Below are 13,060 nucleotides of genomic sequence, written 5' to 3'. Positions count from 1 at the left end.
GGCTAGGCAATGGGGCTGGGTGCTTCAGTGGTGTGTGGGGCCTACCTGTAAGCTAAACCCCCACACACACTTCCACACACACACACCCCCGCGATGTTCCGGCCCTCGAGTTATCTTCTTTCCTTCCCCCACCGATACAACAAAGTCTTTCGGGTCATGCACCAAAACACACGCACCTGTCGAAGATTGTAGAAATGGCTCTCCCTCCTTCCACACTGGAAGTTGTTTTCTCATGTTGTTGTTCTTTTCCCCCTCTCTCCAACTCTCTGTATTAATAATAAGGAGATAAATTTTCTGCTCTCCTCCTCTCCCTCTGGACGCTGAATTGTAGTCAGCCAGCCCCCTCCTCCTCTTCCTGGGCTGGTCTCAGTGTTCACTCAAGGCCTTCCAGACAGGAGCTTCAGCAGGGAGTTCCTTCTCTCACAGCAGCACAGCTCCAACTGAATAGGGCACGCCTCCAAAGCTACACCATTGGTCCACAGAACTCTTTTTTTGGGGAGAAAATTAAAACATGAAATCATTAAATCGTGTCCCCCGATCTGGAGGGTGCACCAAACATTTCCAAGGCCCTTTTTTGTGTTTTTTTTGTTTTTTAAAAAAAAAATTTTTTGGGGCACTGAAATCATATATTATTCATCGAGGCGGCTCAAGTTGTGAAGCGCCGGCTCACGAGTGAGGTTCCGGGGTTTGGCACCGATGAGGAATTCCGTGCGGACAGGGGTCAGTTCGGACGGGATCTCCCCACGTGCTTGAGTCTCCTCGATGCACCTAACGGAGTCAGGGCCCAGAGCTGTTTTTAGCGACTCGATGGCGGAATTTAGGCGCCGTGCCAGGCGTGTCTACCGCCATCCAGCCCGCTCCTCCGCCATCGAGCAGGTACCTGACCCTGGTCACCTCACCAGCCACAGCTCTCTGGTCCGACCGCCACCTAAAACCTCGGTCGTGCAGGTACGGATTCCCGAGCAGCGGCTCCTGCAGGACAGCCGCCATTCCAGCCGGTGGAGAGCTGCGCTTGGTGGAGACTTTGTTCCAGACCCTGATGAGGTCCCTGTAAAAGACAGGCAGCTCCCGGAGGGCGGTCCTGACGCCCCCCAAGCTCACAAACAGGAGCTGCGTGTCGTACTTGAGGCCGTGCTGCTGGCAGAGGAAATACGTCGCCAGAGCATGTATCTCTGCAGGGTCTGAAGACGGACCGTCGCGAGCTGGGCGCTGACGGTTACCAACGACTGACCGCCCTCCCCAAGCGGGAGCCTCAAGACCACCGCAGAGACCCAGTGATTCCTGTTCTTCCAGAAGAAGTCCACCAGCATCTTTTGTATTTTGGCGACCAACGCAGTGGTGGGGTCAAAGTGACCAGCTGGTACCAAAACATGGCGGCCACCAGCTGGTTTATGACTAGCGCTCGACCCCTGTAGGACAGCACTCGGAGCATACCTGTCCAGTGCCCTAGGTGAGCGGCGACTTTGGCCTCCAGCTCCTGCCAGTTCGCCGGCCAGGCTTCGTCGTCGGGGCTAAGGTAGACTCCCAGATAGAGTAGATGGGTCATGCTGCAGGCAAAAGGCCTGAGCTCCTCCGGCAGGGAGTCCACCCGCCACTGACCCACCAGGAGTCCGGAACATTTTTCCCAGTTGATTCTGGCGGAGGATGCGGCCGAGTAAATCTCCTGGCACTCAAGCATCCTCCGCAGGTCAGCGGGATCCTCTACCGCGAGGAGCACGTCATCGGCGTAAGCCGAGAGGACGACCTCCAAGCCCGGCCCTTGCACAGCGAGTCCCGTCAACCTCGTCCGCAGGAGGTACAGGAAAGGCTGCACGCAGACGGCATATAACTGGCCGGACATGCGGCATCCCTGGCGCACCGCTCTCCCAAAGCGAAGGGGCGCCGTCAAGGACCCGTTAACCTTTATCAGACACACCGCGGCGGCGTACAAAAGTCGGAACCTGGCGACGAAATGCGTCCCGAACCCGAAAGCGCGCAGAGTTCCGAACAGATAGTCGTGATCCACCCTGTCGAACGTCTTCTCTTGGTCGAGGGATAGGAAGGCGACCGACAGACCAGCCTCCTGAGAATAATGGATGAGGTCCCAGACCAGATGGATTATCGTGGATTGTCCGGCCTGGGACCGTGTAGGACTGGTTGGGGTGGATCATGTGGTCGAGCACGGCGCCAAGGCGAGCAGACATCGCCCTGGCGAAGATTTTGTAGTCCGTGCTGAGGAGGGAGACCGGGCGCCAGTTCTTAAGGAGGCGGAGATCACCCTTCTTAGGCAGCAGGACGATGACTGCAATGCGCCAAGAGAGCGGCATCTTCCCGGTCGCCAGACTTTCCCCCAGGACCCGCGCGTAGTCGCCCCCCAGGACATCCCAAAACGCCCTGTGGAACTCCACGGTCAGCCCGTCCAGCCCCGGGGATTTTCCCCTCGAGAGCCGGTCGAGGGCACCGGTCAGCTCCGCCAAGCTTAGCGGAGCTTCCAGATTTTCGGCGCCTTCCGGGCTGACCTTCGGCAGGTCCTCCCACAAAACTCTACGCGTTTGCTTGCTGGACGACTCCTGAGAGTACAGGGCCCCGCAATATTCACGGGTCCTGTTGTTGACGCCCTCCGGAACCGAGACGAGAGAGCCGTCGTCGGCCAGCAGCGTCTAGAGCTGCTTACGGACACTCTGCCTTTTTTCCAGCGAGTAGAAGAAGGGGGAGCCGCGGTCCAGATCCCGCAGGAACCGGATCCGCGACCTCACGAACGTGCCTCGGGACCCGACGAGCTGCAGGTCCTTCAGCGCGACCTTCTTCGCTTCGTACACCGTCCGCAGGGCCGGGTCCTGGACGAGTTGACCGAGATGGGACTCCAGGTCGAGCAGCTCTTTTTCTAGGCACACGACCCTGGCCGCCCGCCTCTTGGTCGACCCCCTCGCGTACTCTTGACAGAAGACGTGGACGTGAGCCTTGCCCACGTCCCACCATAGCCTCAAGGAAGGGAAGCCCCACTGCTTCCTTCTCCAGTCGGCCCAGAAACGACGAAACGAGTCCTGGAACCGCATGCCCTCAAGCAGCCGGTTGTGAAAATGCCAGTACGCGGACCCCGTCCTCGCGCGGAGTGAAGCGAGCTCCGCCCACACCAGGTGGTGGTCCGAACATGGCAGCGGCCGCATGGAGGCCGCCAGGACGCAGGAAACGTACGCCCGAGACACGTAAAGGCGGTCGACTCTGGACCATCCTACTCCAGGCCTCACCCAAGTAAAGGCGCTGGATTCGGGATGGAGATTTAACCAGACGTCCTCAAAGTCGAATGACCCGACCAGGTCCCTCAACTTCTCCATCGCCGTCATGCTCTGCGGGGCACCGGAGCGGTCCCTCGCCACGAGGGTGCAGTTAAAATCCCCCCCGAGGACAATGCAGTCGCCGACGTCGACGGAGCCAAGAAGAGCGGACACCTCTTCGAAGAAGCGCGTTTGCTGCGGGTCGGGCTGAGGGGCGTACACGTTCACGAGATGGAGCGGCACGTCCCCCAGGCGAACCGTTACGTGCAGCAAGCGGCCTGGCACGGGCTCCTCGACCCCCAAGATCTCCGGCTGAAAATGCGGGGCCAGCAAGATGGCCACCCCACTAGAAGTGGTAGTGAGGTGGCTCATGCGGACCTCTCCTTGCCATTCCAGGAGCCACGTGGCTTCGCCTTCCGGAACGATGTGGGTTTCTTGCAGGAAGCACACCGCATATTTCCCCTCTCGCAGGAGCGAGACATTGTTAAATCTACGGTGTGCCTCTCTGCCGCCGTAGATGTTGAGGCTGGCTATGGTTATCTTCATGACAAAAGCATAGTGCAACCTCTTCCTAACCTATTGTGGCGGGAGGAGTGGAGTCGTTTGTTGACCTCCACTCCTTCAGCAGCCCAGCGAGGAAACTTTTGAGCCGGCGCAGCTCAAGGCCTTGCGCCTTTGATGAGGGCCGGCCCGCGGCCATGGTATTAGTGGCGGCGCGGACAGACGCGACGAGCAGCCCCTGCTCGGACCATCTTTCCAGGGCCAGATGGGCTCGGTTGCCCCGACCCCGGCACTGGACAAAAAAGTCCCGGATTTCCTTTGCAGGAATGAGGAGGGACTCAGTGGCGGGCACGAGGAGATCCAGCACCTCACTGGCGATGGACTCGAGATCTTCTCCCTGGTCCCCCACAAATTCCCCGTCCCCCTCCGGGAGGTCGCTGCCAGCAGCCGGCCCGTCGACCGCACGGGGTACTGTAAACGGCCCGGCCGCTCCATCCGACCCTGATACTGTGTATTTCTGCCGAGTCGAGCGACACCCGGGGGAAGTGGGATTTTGGCTGGGCTGGCTCAGGATCGGCTTTTTCGGCCCCGCCCGCCTCAGTCCCCGGGACGCTCGACCCGGCAGCATCGTATTCCTCCGCTGGTCCCACGCCCCCCACGACAGGCAGATCCTCCACGCCATCCTCGGGAGGCAGAGGCCGGGCAGCCTCGACTGCCCCTCCCTCCCCGGGGACAGACTCCTCCCGTCGACGGCACAGTTTGGGGGCGCTTATGGGGGACGCGGGATAGGCAGTGGGCACCGACTCCTCTGCGGAGGGATGTTTTTCCCCCTCCGCCTCATTGGAGCGGCGCCTCCTTTTGTTCCTGGTGGTTCGCGGAGGCAGGGAGACCTCCATTTCTGCTGAGGCCTCCCGCTACGCCACCCCCTTTTACTTGTCTTGCCCGCGCCCGAGCTCCTCTGCAGTATTGATCAATGGCTCAGGCACGGGCTCAGGGCACCCCGCGCTCGCCGATGACTGGGTTGGGCTGAGCGCGGTGGTCAAACTTTCTGGCGCACTGAGGGGACCCGCCTCGAGATGTTTCGCCTTCCTCCGCGCCTTCTTTCTGATCGGACGCTCTCCCACACCTCCGCCAGAGGCCGTGAAAATAAAGGCCCCCGATGATGCCCGCGCACCCACAGCTCCCGGCATGCGGATGCTACTAGGAGGAGGAGTGGCGGCGCCGCCAGCCTTGGCCGCCTTCAGTGGTTTGGCGGCCTTGGAGGCGGGGCAGTTCTTGCGAATGTGCCCCACCTCCCTACAGGCATGGCACCGCACGCTGTCCGACGTCCAAAAGACGCGGTAGGCAGTCCCCTCGTGCACCACATTAACATTGCCCTCCGTCGTCTCCTCCTGCGCCAGCCGGACAAAGAGCTGGTGGTGGAAGGAGAACACGTGGCGCAGGCTGTTCTCCCTGAGGCCGAGCGGTATGGTGTTGATCCCCGACCTTACCTCCCCCAGTTGGTGTAGGTGAAGGAGGAGGAGTTTAGCGGGAACAAAGGGCGGGATGTTTGAAATGATGACCCTCTGCGCGGTGGCCTCGAGAGGGTCCACCGGCAGGAACGTCCCGCCCACCGTGAGCCCCTTTTCGAGGGCCAGGGACACCGCCCGCTCCGACACCAGGAAGAATACTGCCTTCCCAGACATCTTGGAGGTTGCGACAATGGCGAAGGGGCCGACTACCCCAGCCGTCACCCGCACGCACTCCTCAATGCTCATTGACCCCGTGTAGTTTTGCTTTCAGTCTGAATGGTGGCAGGGCAGCAGGAGGCACCGTGGATGTGGACGCCACCTGCGCAGATGTCCTAGCTGGCCCTGCAACCAGCGTGGATGGGGTCGCCATCACGGGGTCCCTTTAAGGGCTATACCCACCCCAAAGTCACAGGCCTTAATGGTCTTTAATTGGCCTCGTTGGTTTTTTGAGCAGAGGGAGCTCTTAATGGGGCACACCTCTCCCCTAGTTAATGAATGGGGAGGGGCCTTGCTCCCTCTGCTCAGTTATCTTAGTTGTTTTTACAATTAGGAGGAAAGGGCTCTCAGAGAGAGAGGGGAGAGACATAGAGAGAGTGTGAAAGAGAGAGGGGTGGGAAAGAGGGAAGCTGCGAGGGCAGGTCTCCCCTCACAGCGATGGGTGGGTGTTTCTTGGGGTGCACTCCCCAGATGGCAAAAAACACAGTCTTTGTAGAATGGTCTTCGGGTGGGGGGAGAAGATGTCTTCACCCAGGCACACACTCCCAACGATGTTTAATAGAGTAATTCGTGTTACTTCAGCAAGGTAGCTCCAGCAAGCCCAGGCTAGGCAATGGGGGAGGGGTGCTTCAGTGGTGTGTGGGGCCTAGCTGTAAGCAGGACCCCCCCACACACACACACGCCGCGATGTTCTGGCCCTCGAAAGGTCTTCTTTCCTCCCCCCACCGATACAATAAAGACTTTCGCGGAATGCACCAAAACACACCCACCTGTCGAAGATTGTCGAAATGGCTCTCCCTCCTTCCACACTGGATTGTGTTTTCTCAGGATGTTCTTTTCCCCCTCTCTCCAACTCTCTGTAGTAGCAATAAATGATACATTTTCTGCTCTACTCCTCTCCCTCTGGACGTTGAATGTGTAGCAAGCCAGCCCTCTCCTGCTCTTCCTGGACTGGTCTCAGGGTTCACTCAGGCTTTCGAGACAGGAGCTTCAGCAGGGATTTCCTTCTCTCTCAGCAACGCAGCTCCAACTGAATAGGCCACAACTCCGAAGCTCCACCATTGGTCCACAGATCCCTGAAAGTCATTAGCCAGGTGGATCAGGTGGTGATGAAAGCATACGGAATAGTTGCCTTTATTGGTCGAGGCATAGAACATAACAGCAGGAAGGTTATGTTTAAATTGTATTAAATTAAATTAAACGTGTTTGGACAGGTTGGATGCAGGAAGAATGTTCCCAATGTTGGGGAAGTCCAGAAAAAGGGGTCACAGTCTAAGGATAAGGGGTAACCCATTTAGGACCGAGATAAGGAGAAACTTCTTCACCCAGAGAGTGGTGAACCTGTGGAATTCTCTACCACAGAAAGTAGTTTAGGCCAATTCACTAAATATATTCAAAAGGGAGTTAGATGAAGTCCTTACTACTCGGGGGATCAAGGGGTATGGCGTGAAAGCAGGAAGTGGGTACTGAAGTTTCATGTTCATCCATGAACTCATTGAATGGCGGTGCAGGCTAGAAGGGCTGAATGGCCTGCTCCTGCACCTATTTTCTATGTTTCTATGTTTCTATGTATTATGCTTTAGTTCGGCCACAGCTGAAGTACTGCATGCAGTTCTTGTCGCCATATTATAGGAAGGAGGTGATTGCACTCGAGAGGGTGCAGAGGAGATTTACGAGGATGCTGTCTAGAATGAAGAATCTTAGTTATGAGGACAGATTGGATATGCTGGGTTTGTTCTCATTGGAACAGAGGAGGTTGAGAGGAGACCTGATTGAGGTGTACAAAATATTGAGGGGCCTGGATTTGGTGGATAGCAAGGGTCTATTTCCATTGGTGGACGGATTTGTTCTGAGGGGGCATAGCTTTAAGATGGTTAGTGGAAGGTTTAGAGGGGATTTAACGGGGCACTTCTTCACACAGAGTTGTGGGGACCTGGAACTTGGTGGTGGATGCAGAAACCCTCACACGTTTAAGAGATGGCGGGATGGGTACTTAAAGTGCTGTAACCTGCAGAGTTACAGACCTAGAGCTGGTAATTGGGATTAGACTGAATGACCCCTTGTTGGAAGGCGCAGATATAATGATATGTACTGCAGGGAATCGAACTCGACCAGGGTGATCTCCTGGAATTGTTTCGATCACCTGGATGTGTCGGAGAGGAATTTTCCCAAATTTTTTCTCCCTCAATTGGCCTGTGTTTTTATCTGGTTTTTGCTTCTCCCAGGAGATTACATGGCTTCGTTTGGTGTGTACAATGTTTCAGTATAAGTTGTGTGAGTCGGACTAGTTGGGCTGGGTGCTCTCTGACTTTCCGTCATTTGTTCATAGTTTTATGTAATCTTTTGGGCCGCTGTCCATGGGCTGTGCGGCTCTTTGTCGGCCCCCGTGGATATGATGGGCCGAAATGGCCTCGTTCTGTGCTGTCAGTTTCTAAGTTTCTATATTGGAGAATGACAGGTATAGAGCAAAGCTCACAATCACATAAGAGATGGAAAGATACAGCACAAAACACACATTCACACATAAGGAATGGAAAGAAGCAGAATGAAACCCACAGGAAATTACCAGAAATTGACAGGCGCAGGATAAAACCCACAGTCTCGTATCAGAAACTGACTCCGATTAAAACCCTCATTCACATACCAGAGATGGACAGATACAAAGTAAAATCCACATTCCCATAGCAGACACCCACAATTTAAGAACATAAGGCCCCTTGAGCCTGCTCTGCCATTTCATCAAAGGCAGCCCCTCGGAATTGAGGAAGACTTGCTTCCACTCCTGAAGTGAGTTCATTGGTGGCTGAACAGTCCAATGTGGGAGCCACAGAATCTGTCACAGGTGGGACAGACATTCGCTGAGTGAAGGAGTGGGTGGGACTGGTTTGCCGCACGCTCCTTCCACTGACTGCGCTTGACCACTTCATGCTCTCGGCGTTGAGATTCGAAGAAGTCCCGGATGCACTTTCTCCACCGAGGGCGGTCTTCGGCCATGCACCCCCAGGTGTCAGTGGTGATGTCGCACTTTACCAGGGAGGCTTTGAGGGTGTCCTTGTAACGTTTCCACGACCCACCTTTGGCTCGTTTGCCATGAAGGAGCTCCGCATAGAGCATTTGCTTGGGGAGTCTCGCGGCTGGCATGCGAACTATGTGGCCTGGCCAGCGAAACTGATCGATTGTGGTCAGTGCTTCAATGCTGGGGATGTGACAGATCTCTTAATTTCCAATAAAATACGAACTCCGATTGTAGTTTTAACGTTACTTTATTCTGCCAGCAGCAACAAGCTTATGGCTTTAAGCCAGGCCTTTGCCCTTCTGAGACCACATGGTCAAAATGGTTGTACTTATACCTGGTTCAATTTACAGAAAAGAAAAGAACTCGCCTATTTTGACCTTATTAGCTCAATTGATATATTCTTAACCCCGAATTGGCTCACTGTCAAAGGTCCTGAAATGTCAAGTTGATTGATGAGTTAATGCAATGTGCTCAGTCGCATGTACACATTGGAGTCAGTGTTTTCTCAACCTGTCTAAATGCAGCCTGTTTGAATTATCTATCAATCGCCCTTTGATTCTTTCACAAACGGAATCATAAAACATCAGTTATCACTGGTTAAACATTCTTCAAAATAATTTCATACATTTTAATAGAGTTTCCTTCTAAAATGTGTTGATGTGTTTCGCCACATATCCGGATTAGTAGCTTCCACACAAATTTACACCGACCTGAGGTCCATCGTGGCCACTATGGAAGTCTGGTTTTAGTAGGTTAATTAACCTTATTCCAATTTAATCCAAATCAATATCTTAATTCAACCAGTAAAGAACCTTCCCTTCAGCATAACATACCCCTGTGCTACGTACAGGAGGTCTGCTGGGACCTGCAAGGTGTCTCACCTGCTGGACAGCAGCTATAGCCGCCTGGTTGCAACAACATTTAATCAATATAAACGAACAATATACAAGTAAAATAATTACAACAAATAGAATTAAACCTTCCACCAATGAAGTTCCTATTGAACCTAGCCATTCAGTGGCTCCGCTCCACAAAGTGAATGATGGGGGTTGCTTAAGTTTTTCCACCTTCTTTTGGATATGCTCCGCTAAGTGGGTCATTTCTTCGGAGCTATCTGGGATATATGTGCAGCACTCAGTTCCGAGTAGGGTGCAAGTAACTCCCTTTTCAGCCAGGATGTAATCAAGGGCCAGTCTATTCTGTAGGGCTACTGTGTGGATTGCTTCCATTTCTGCATTGATTTTAACGAGGGCCTCTGAGGTATCATTGGCTACCCATTCCACAACGGATGCCATGTTAATGGATTCCCTTGCCAGTCTGGCGGCCCCATACCTGGGGATCAGAATGGCAAAGAACCTCTCTGTTTCTGTGCTAGCTCTCTTAGGACGGTGTAAATGTTCCGACAGTGACTTTATATGATACATATAAGGCACAATGTAGGATAAATAGCAGGATCCCGTCCAATTCTGGGGCAGCCAAGGGTAGGCCTTGTGGCCACACACCCAATAGGTGCCATTATATGCAATGAATGTTAGCTGTTTCTTTGTCAGCAACACTCCAGGTCCTGTCCAGGCTTTTCCATCTGTTTTATTCAGAATCCCCGTTACGTTAAAAATACCCACATCGGCCCAGTTTGGATGGTTCCATGGCTTGATTATATTATAATGCCGGGAGCAGTTACTACACCCATTATTTTGGCCTGCTTTGATATTTCTAATCAGACAGACCGATTACCCCGGTCTTTCTATTCCCGTTGTATTAACGATAAGAAAAAATGGGGACCGTTTGGAATTATTGTAGCACGGTTGGTTTTCCCCTTCAAAGGTAATCAGATTTTATCCTGCTGACTTCCATTTACGTGCCCAGTTTTCTGTATCCTGAAATGCCTTGCCTGTTTTGTTTTCATTAATTATCCACTCAGCCATTTCCGAGATATTCAAGGGATCTAGCCTCAGGGGAATCGTTCCCTTTGAGTGAATAGGAATATGCGCACATACTCAACAACTTGAAATATTACCTTGTTTGGCATAAATGTATGACCTATATAAAAAGGTATTTACATGTAATTCCCTTGGTACTCTACTATTTCCCTTTGGTGCAGAGGGTCGGCTAGTAAGAAGTAGGCCTAGGCCTAGAATATCTACAATCAGTAATACAGTAAATTTATACATTTTGGCAAAAAGTAATTGCCCTTATTAAATTTCAGCTTCAGTTACGGGTGCTCGTTTAACGTGTGCAGTGTGGATCCAAGCTTTCTTTCCTTGGACATTAACAGCTGCCTGGGTGGTCAATAACACTTGATAAGGTCTCTCCCACTTGGCACCCAAAGCTTCTTTATGCAACTTTTTCACATACACCCAGACTCCCGGGATGATGTTGTGTCCTCCTTCGGGTGGATTACCCCAAGCTGCGGATACCTGTCGGGAAACAGAGCTAATAGCATTGTTTAGGTTCTGACAGTAAGATACAAAGTGTCACTCATTAAGTGAACATCAGCTTTCCTTAAATCAATAGTTCCTGGCAGCGACATGGGTCTTCCTGTTATAATTTCAAATGGGCTTAGACCTGTAGTTCTGTTTGGGGTTGCCCTAATGCTACATAGCACTAATGGTAGTGCCTGGAGCCATGGTGTTCCTTCTTGGTGATATTTGGCAAGCCGTTGTTTCAACGTTCGATTCATTCGTTCTACTTGTCCTGATGATTGTGGATGATAAGGACAGTGTAAATCCCACGCAATGTTCAGTAACCTACAGATTTCTTGGCAGACAGCACCTGTGAAGTGTGTTCCCTGATCTGAGTCAATGCTACTCGGGACTCCCCATCGGGGAATGTAATCCTTACACAAGTCCTTTGCAGTGTGAGTGGCTGTGGCTCTTTTAGTTGGGACAGCTTCTACCCATCTAGAGAATCTGTCAACCATGACAAGAATGTTAGTGTATCCTTGTCATGAAGGAAGAGATATATAATCAACCTGCAGATGCTGGAATGGTCCGACAGGGGCAGAGGGCCTCAGTTGGGGCATTACCGTGATCGGTCCAGAATTATTTTTCTGGCAGACTACACAGCGGTCTGCTTCCAACTGGGCATGTTTTTTAAATCCCCGATCCCACCAGCTTTTCTGGAAACGTGCCGTCATCTGTTGTGAGGCCAAGTGTCCCCACGAGTGTATCTGTTGGGCTAAAAAAGGCATAAGCACTTGTGGTGCGACTGGCTTGATGGTAACTCTTTGTCTCCGGAAACCATCTTCACATATCTTAATTCCTGCCTCAATCCATGTCCATTTTTCCTCTCGGGAGCACTCGCCTTGCATTGTTTAACGTCTCATGTCAGAGTCCTGAGTACTTTCAATCTGCACATGTGTTGGTTCTAATGGGGGACGGCCCTGTGAGGCGGCATCTTTAGCTGCCTGGTCGGCTGGGGCATTTCACTGTGCTTCCGCAGTATTTTCCTAGGTATGGGCCTCACACTTCAGGATGGACACTTCCTGAGGTAATTGTATGGTTCTAGTAAGTCTCAGACTTCTTTTCCAATTCGGATAGGTGTACCAGCAGTAGTGAGGAATCCTATTTTCCGCCATAACAGACCAAAGTCGTGAGCGACTCCAAAAGCATAACGCGAATCTGTGTAGACATTAGCTGTATGTCCTTCTGCTCTTCGACATGCTTCTGACAGGGCCCGTAACTCGGCCTGTTGTGATGACATTCCTGAGGGTAAACATCCTTTTTCCACTACCTCATATAAGGTTGTAACTGCCCATCCTGCTTTTCTGGAACCATTGTCAACAACAGAGGAACCATCTGTAAACAGGATGAGGTCTGGGTTTTGCAGCGTCTCCTCTGCTGCAAAGGCTGCTTCTTCTGTTCCTTTTAAAATCTCCACGCAGTCATGCTCTTCACATTCTCCCCCCTCTTGCTCCCTCGATTCTGACATCGGAAGCATAGTTGCGGGATTAACCGGGCTGACCCGGACGATATGGAGATTAGGAGCTTCCAAAACTGCTGATTAGCGGGTCCATCTAGCTGCCGTCGCCTGAGACATTCTTTTCAAAGACAGCAAAGCGTGTACAGTGTGGGGACACTTGACAATCAGCTTTTGGTCGAGGACGAGACCCGCAGTGATCATTACCGCTCGACATGTAGCTTCCATGGCCCTTAGGCAACTTCGCCATCCGAGGGCATATAGTTTTGCCGAATAATAGCCAATAGGCCTTTGCCGATCCCCATGTTCTTGTGTCAGTATAGCTGTCATGTATCCTTCTTTCTAATGGACAAACGGTAAATGGCTTACCACTGTTTGGGATTCCCAGAGGCGGTGCTGAACACAAAACCTTTTTCAAACTCAGGAAGGCCTCTTGCTGTTCCTTAGTGAGGGTGATGGCTTCTTTAGAGTCACGTTTCCCCTTTAAAATATCAGTGGCTGAGCAAGCTGCGTGAAGGAGTCAATCCAATTTCTGTTAAAGTTACACAATCCCAAAAATACCTTAAATCCTGAATAGTGGTGGGTTTTTTAGCAGCCCGAATGGCTGCAGTTCTATCCTAGGTAAGTTCTCTCTTTCCTTCTGA

This window comes from Pristiophorus japonicus, unplaced genomic scaffold (assembly GCF_044704955.1).
Source record: "Pristiophorus japonicus isolate sPriJap1 unplaced genomic scaffold, sPriJap1.hap1 HAP1_SCAFFOLD_45, whole genome shotgun sequence".
Classification (NCBI taxonomy): Eukaryota; Metazoa; Chordata; class Chondrichthyes; family Pristiophoridae; genus Pristiophorus; species Pristiophorus japonicus.
The sequence above is the reverse complement of the archived record's forward strand: the minus strand, read 5'-3'. Positions refer to the sequence as shown.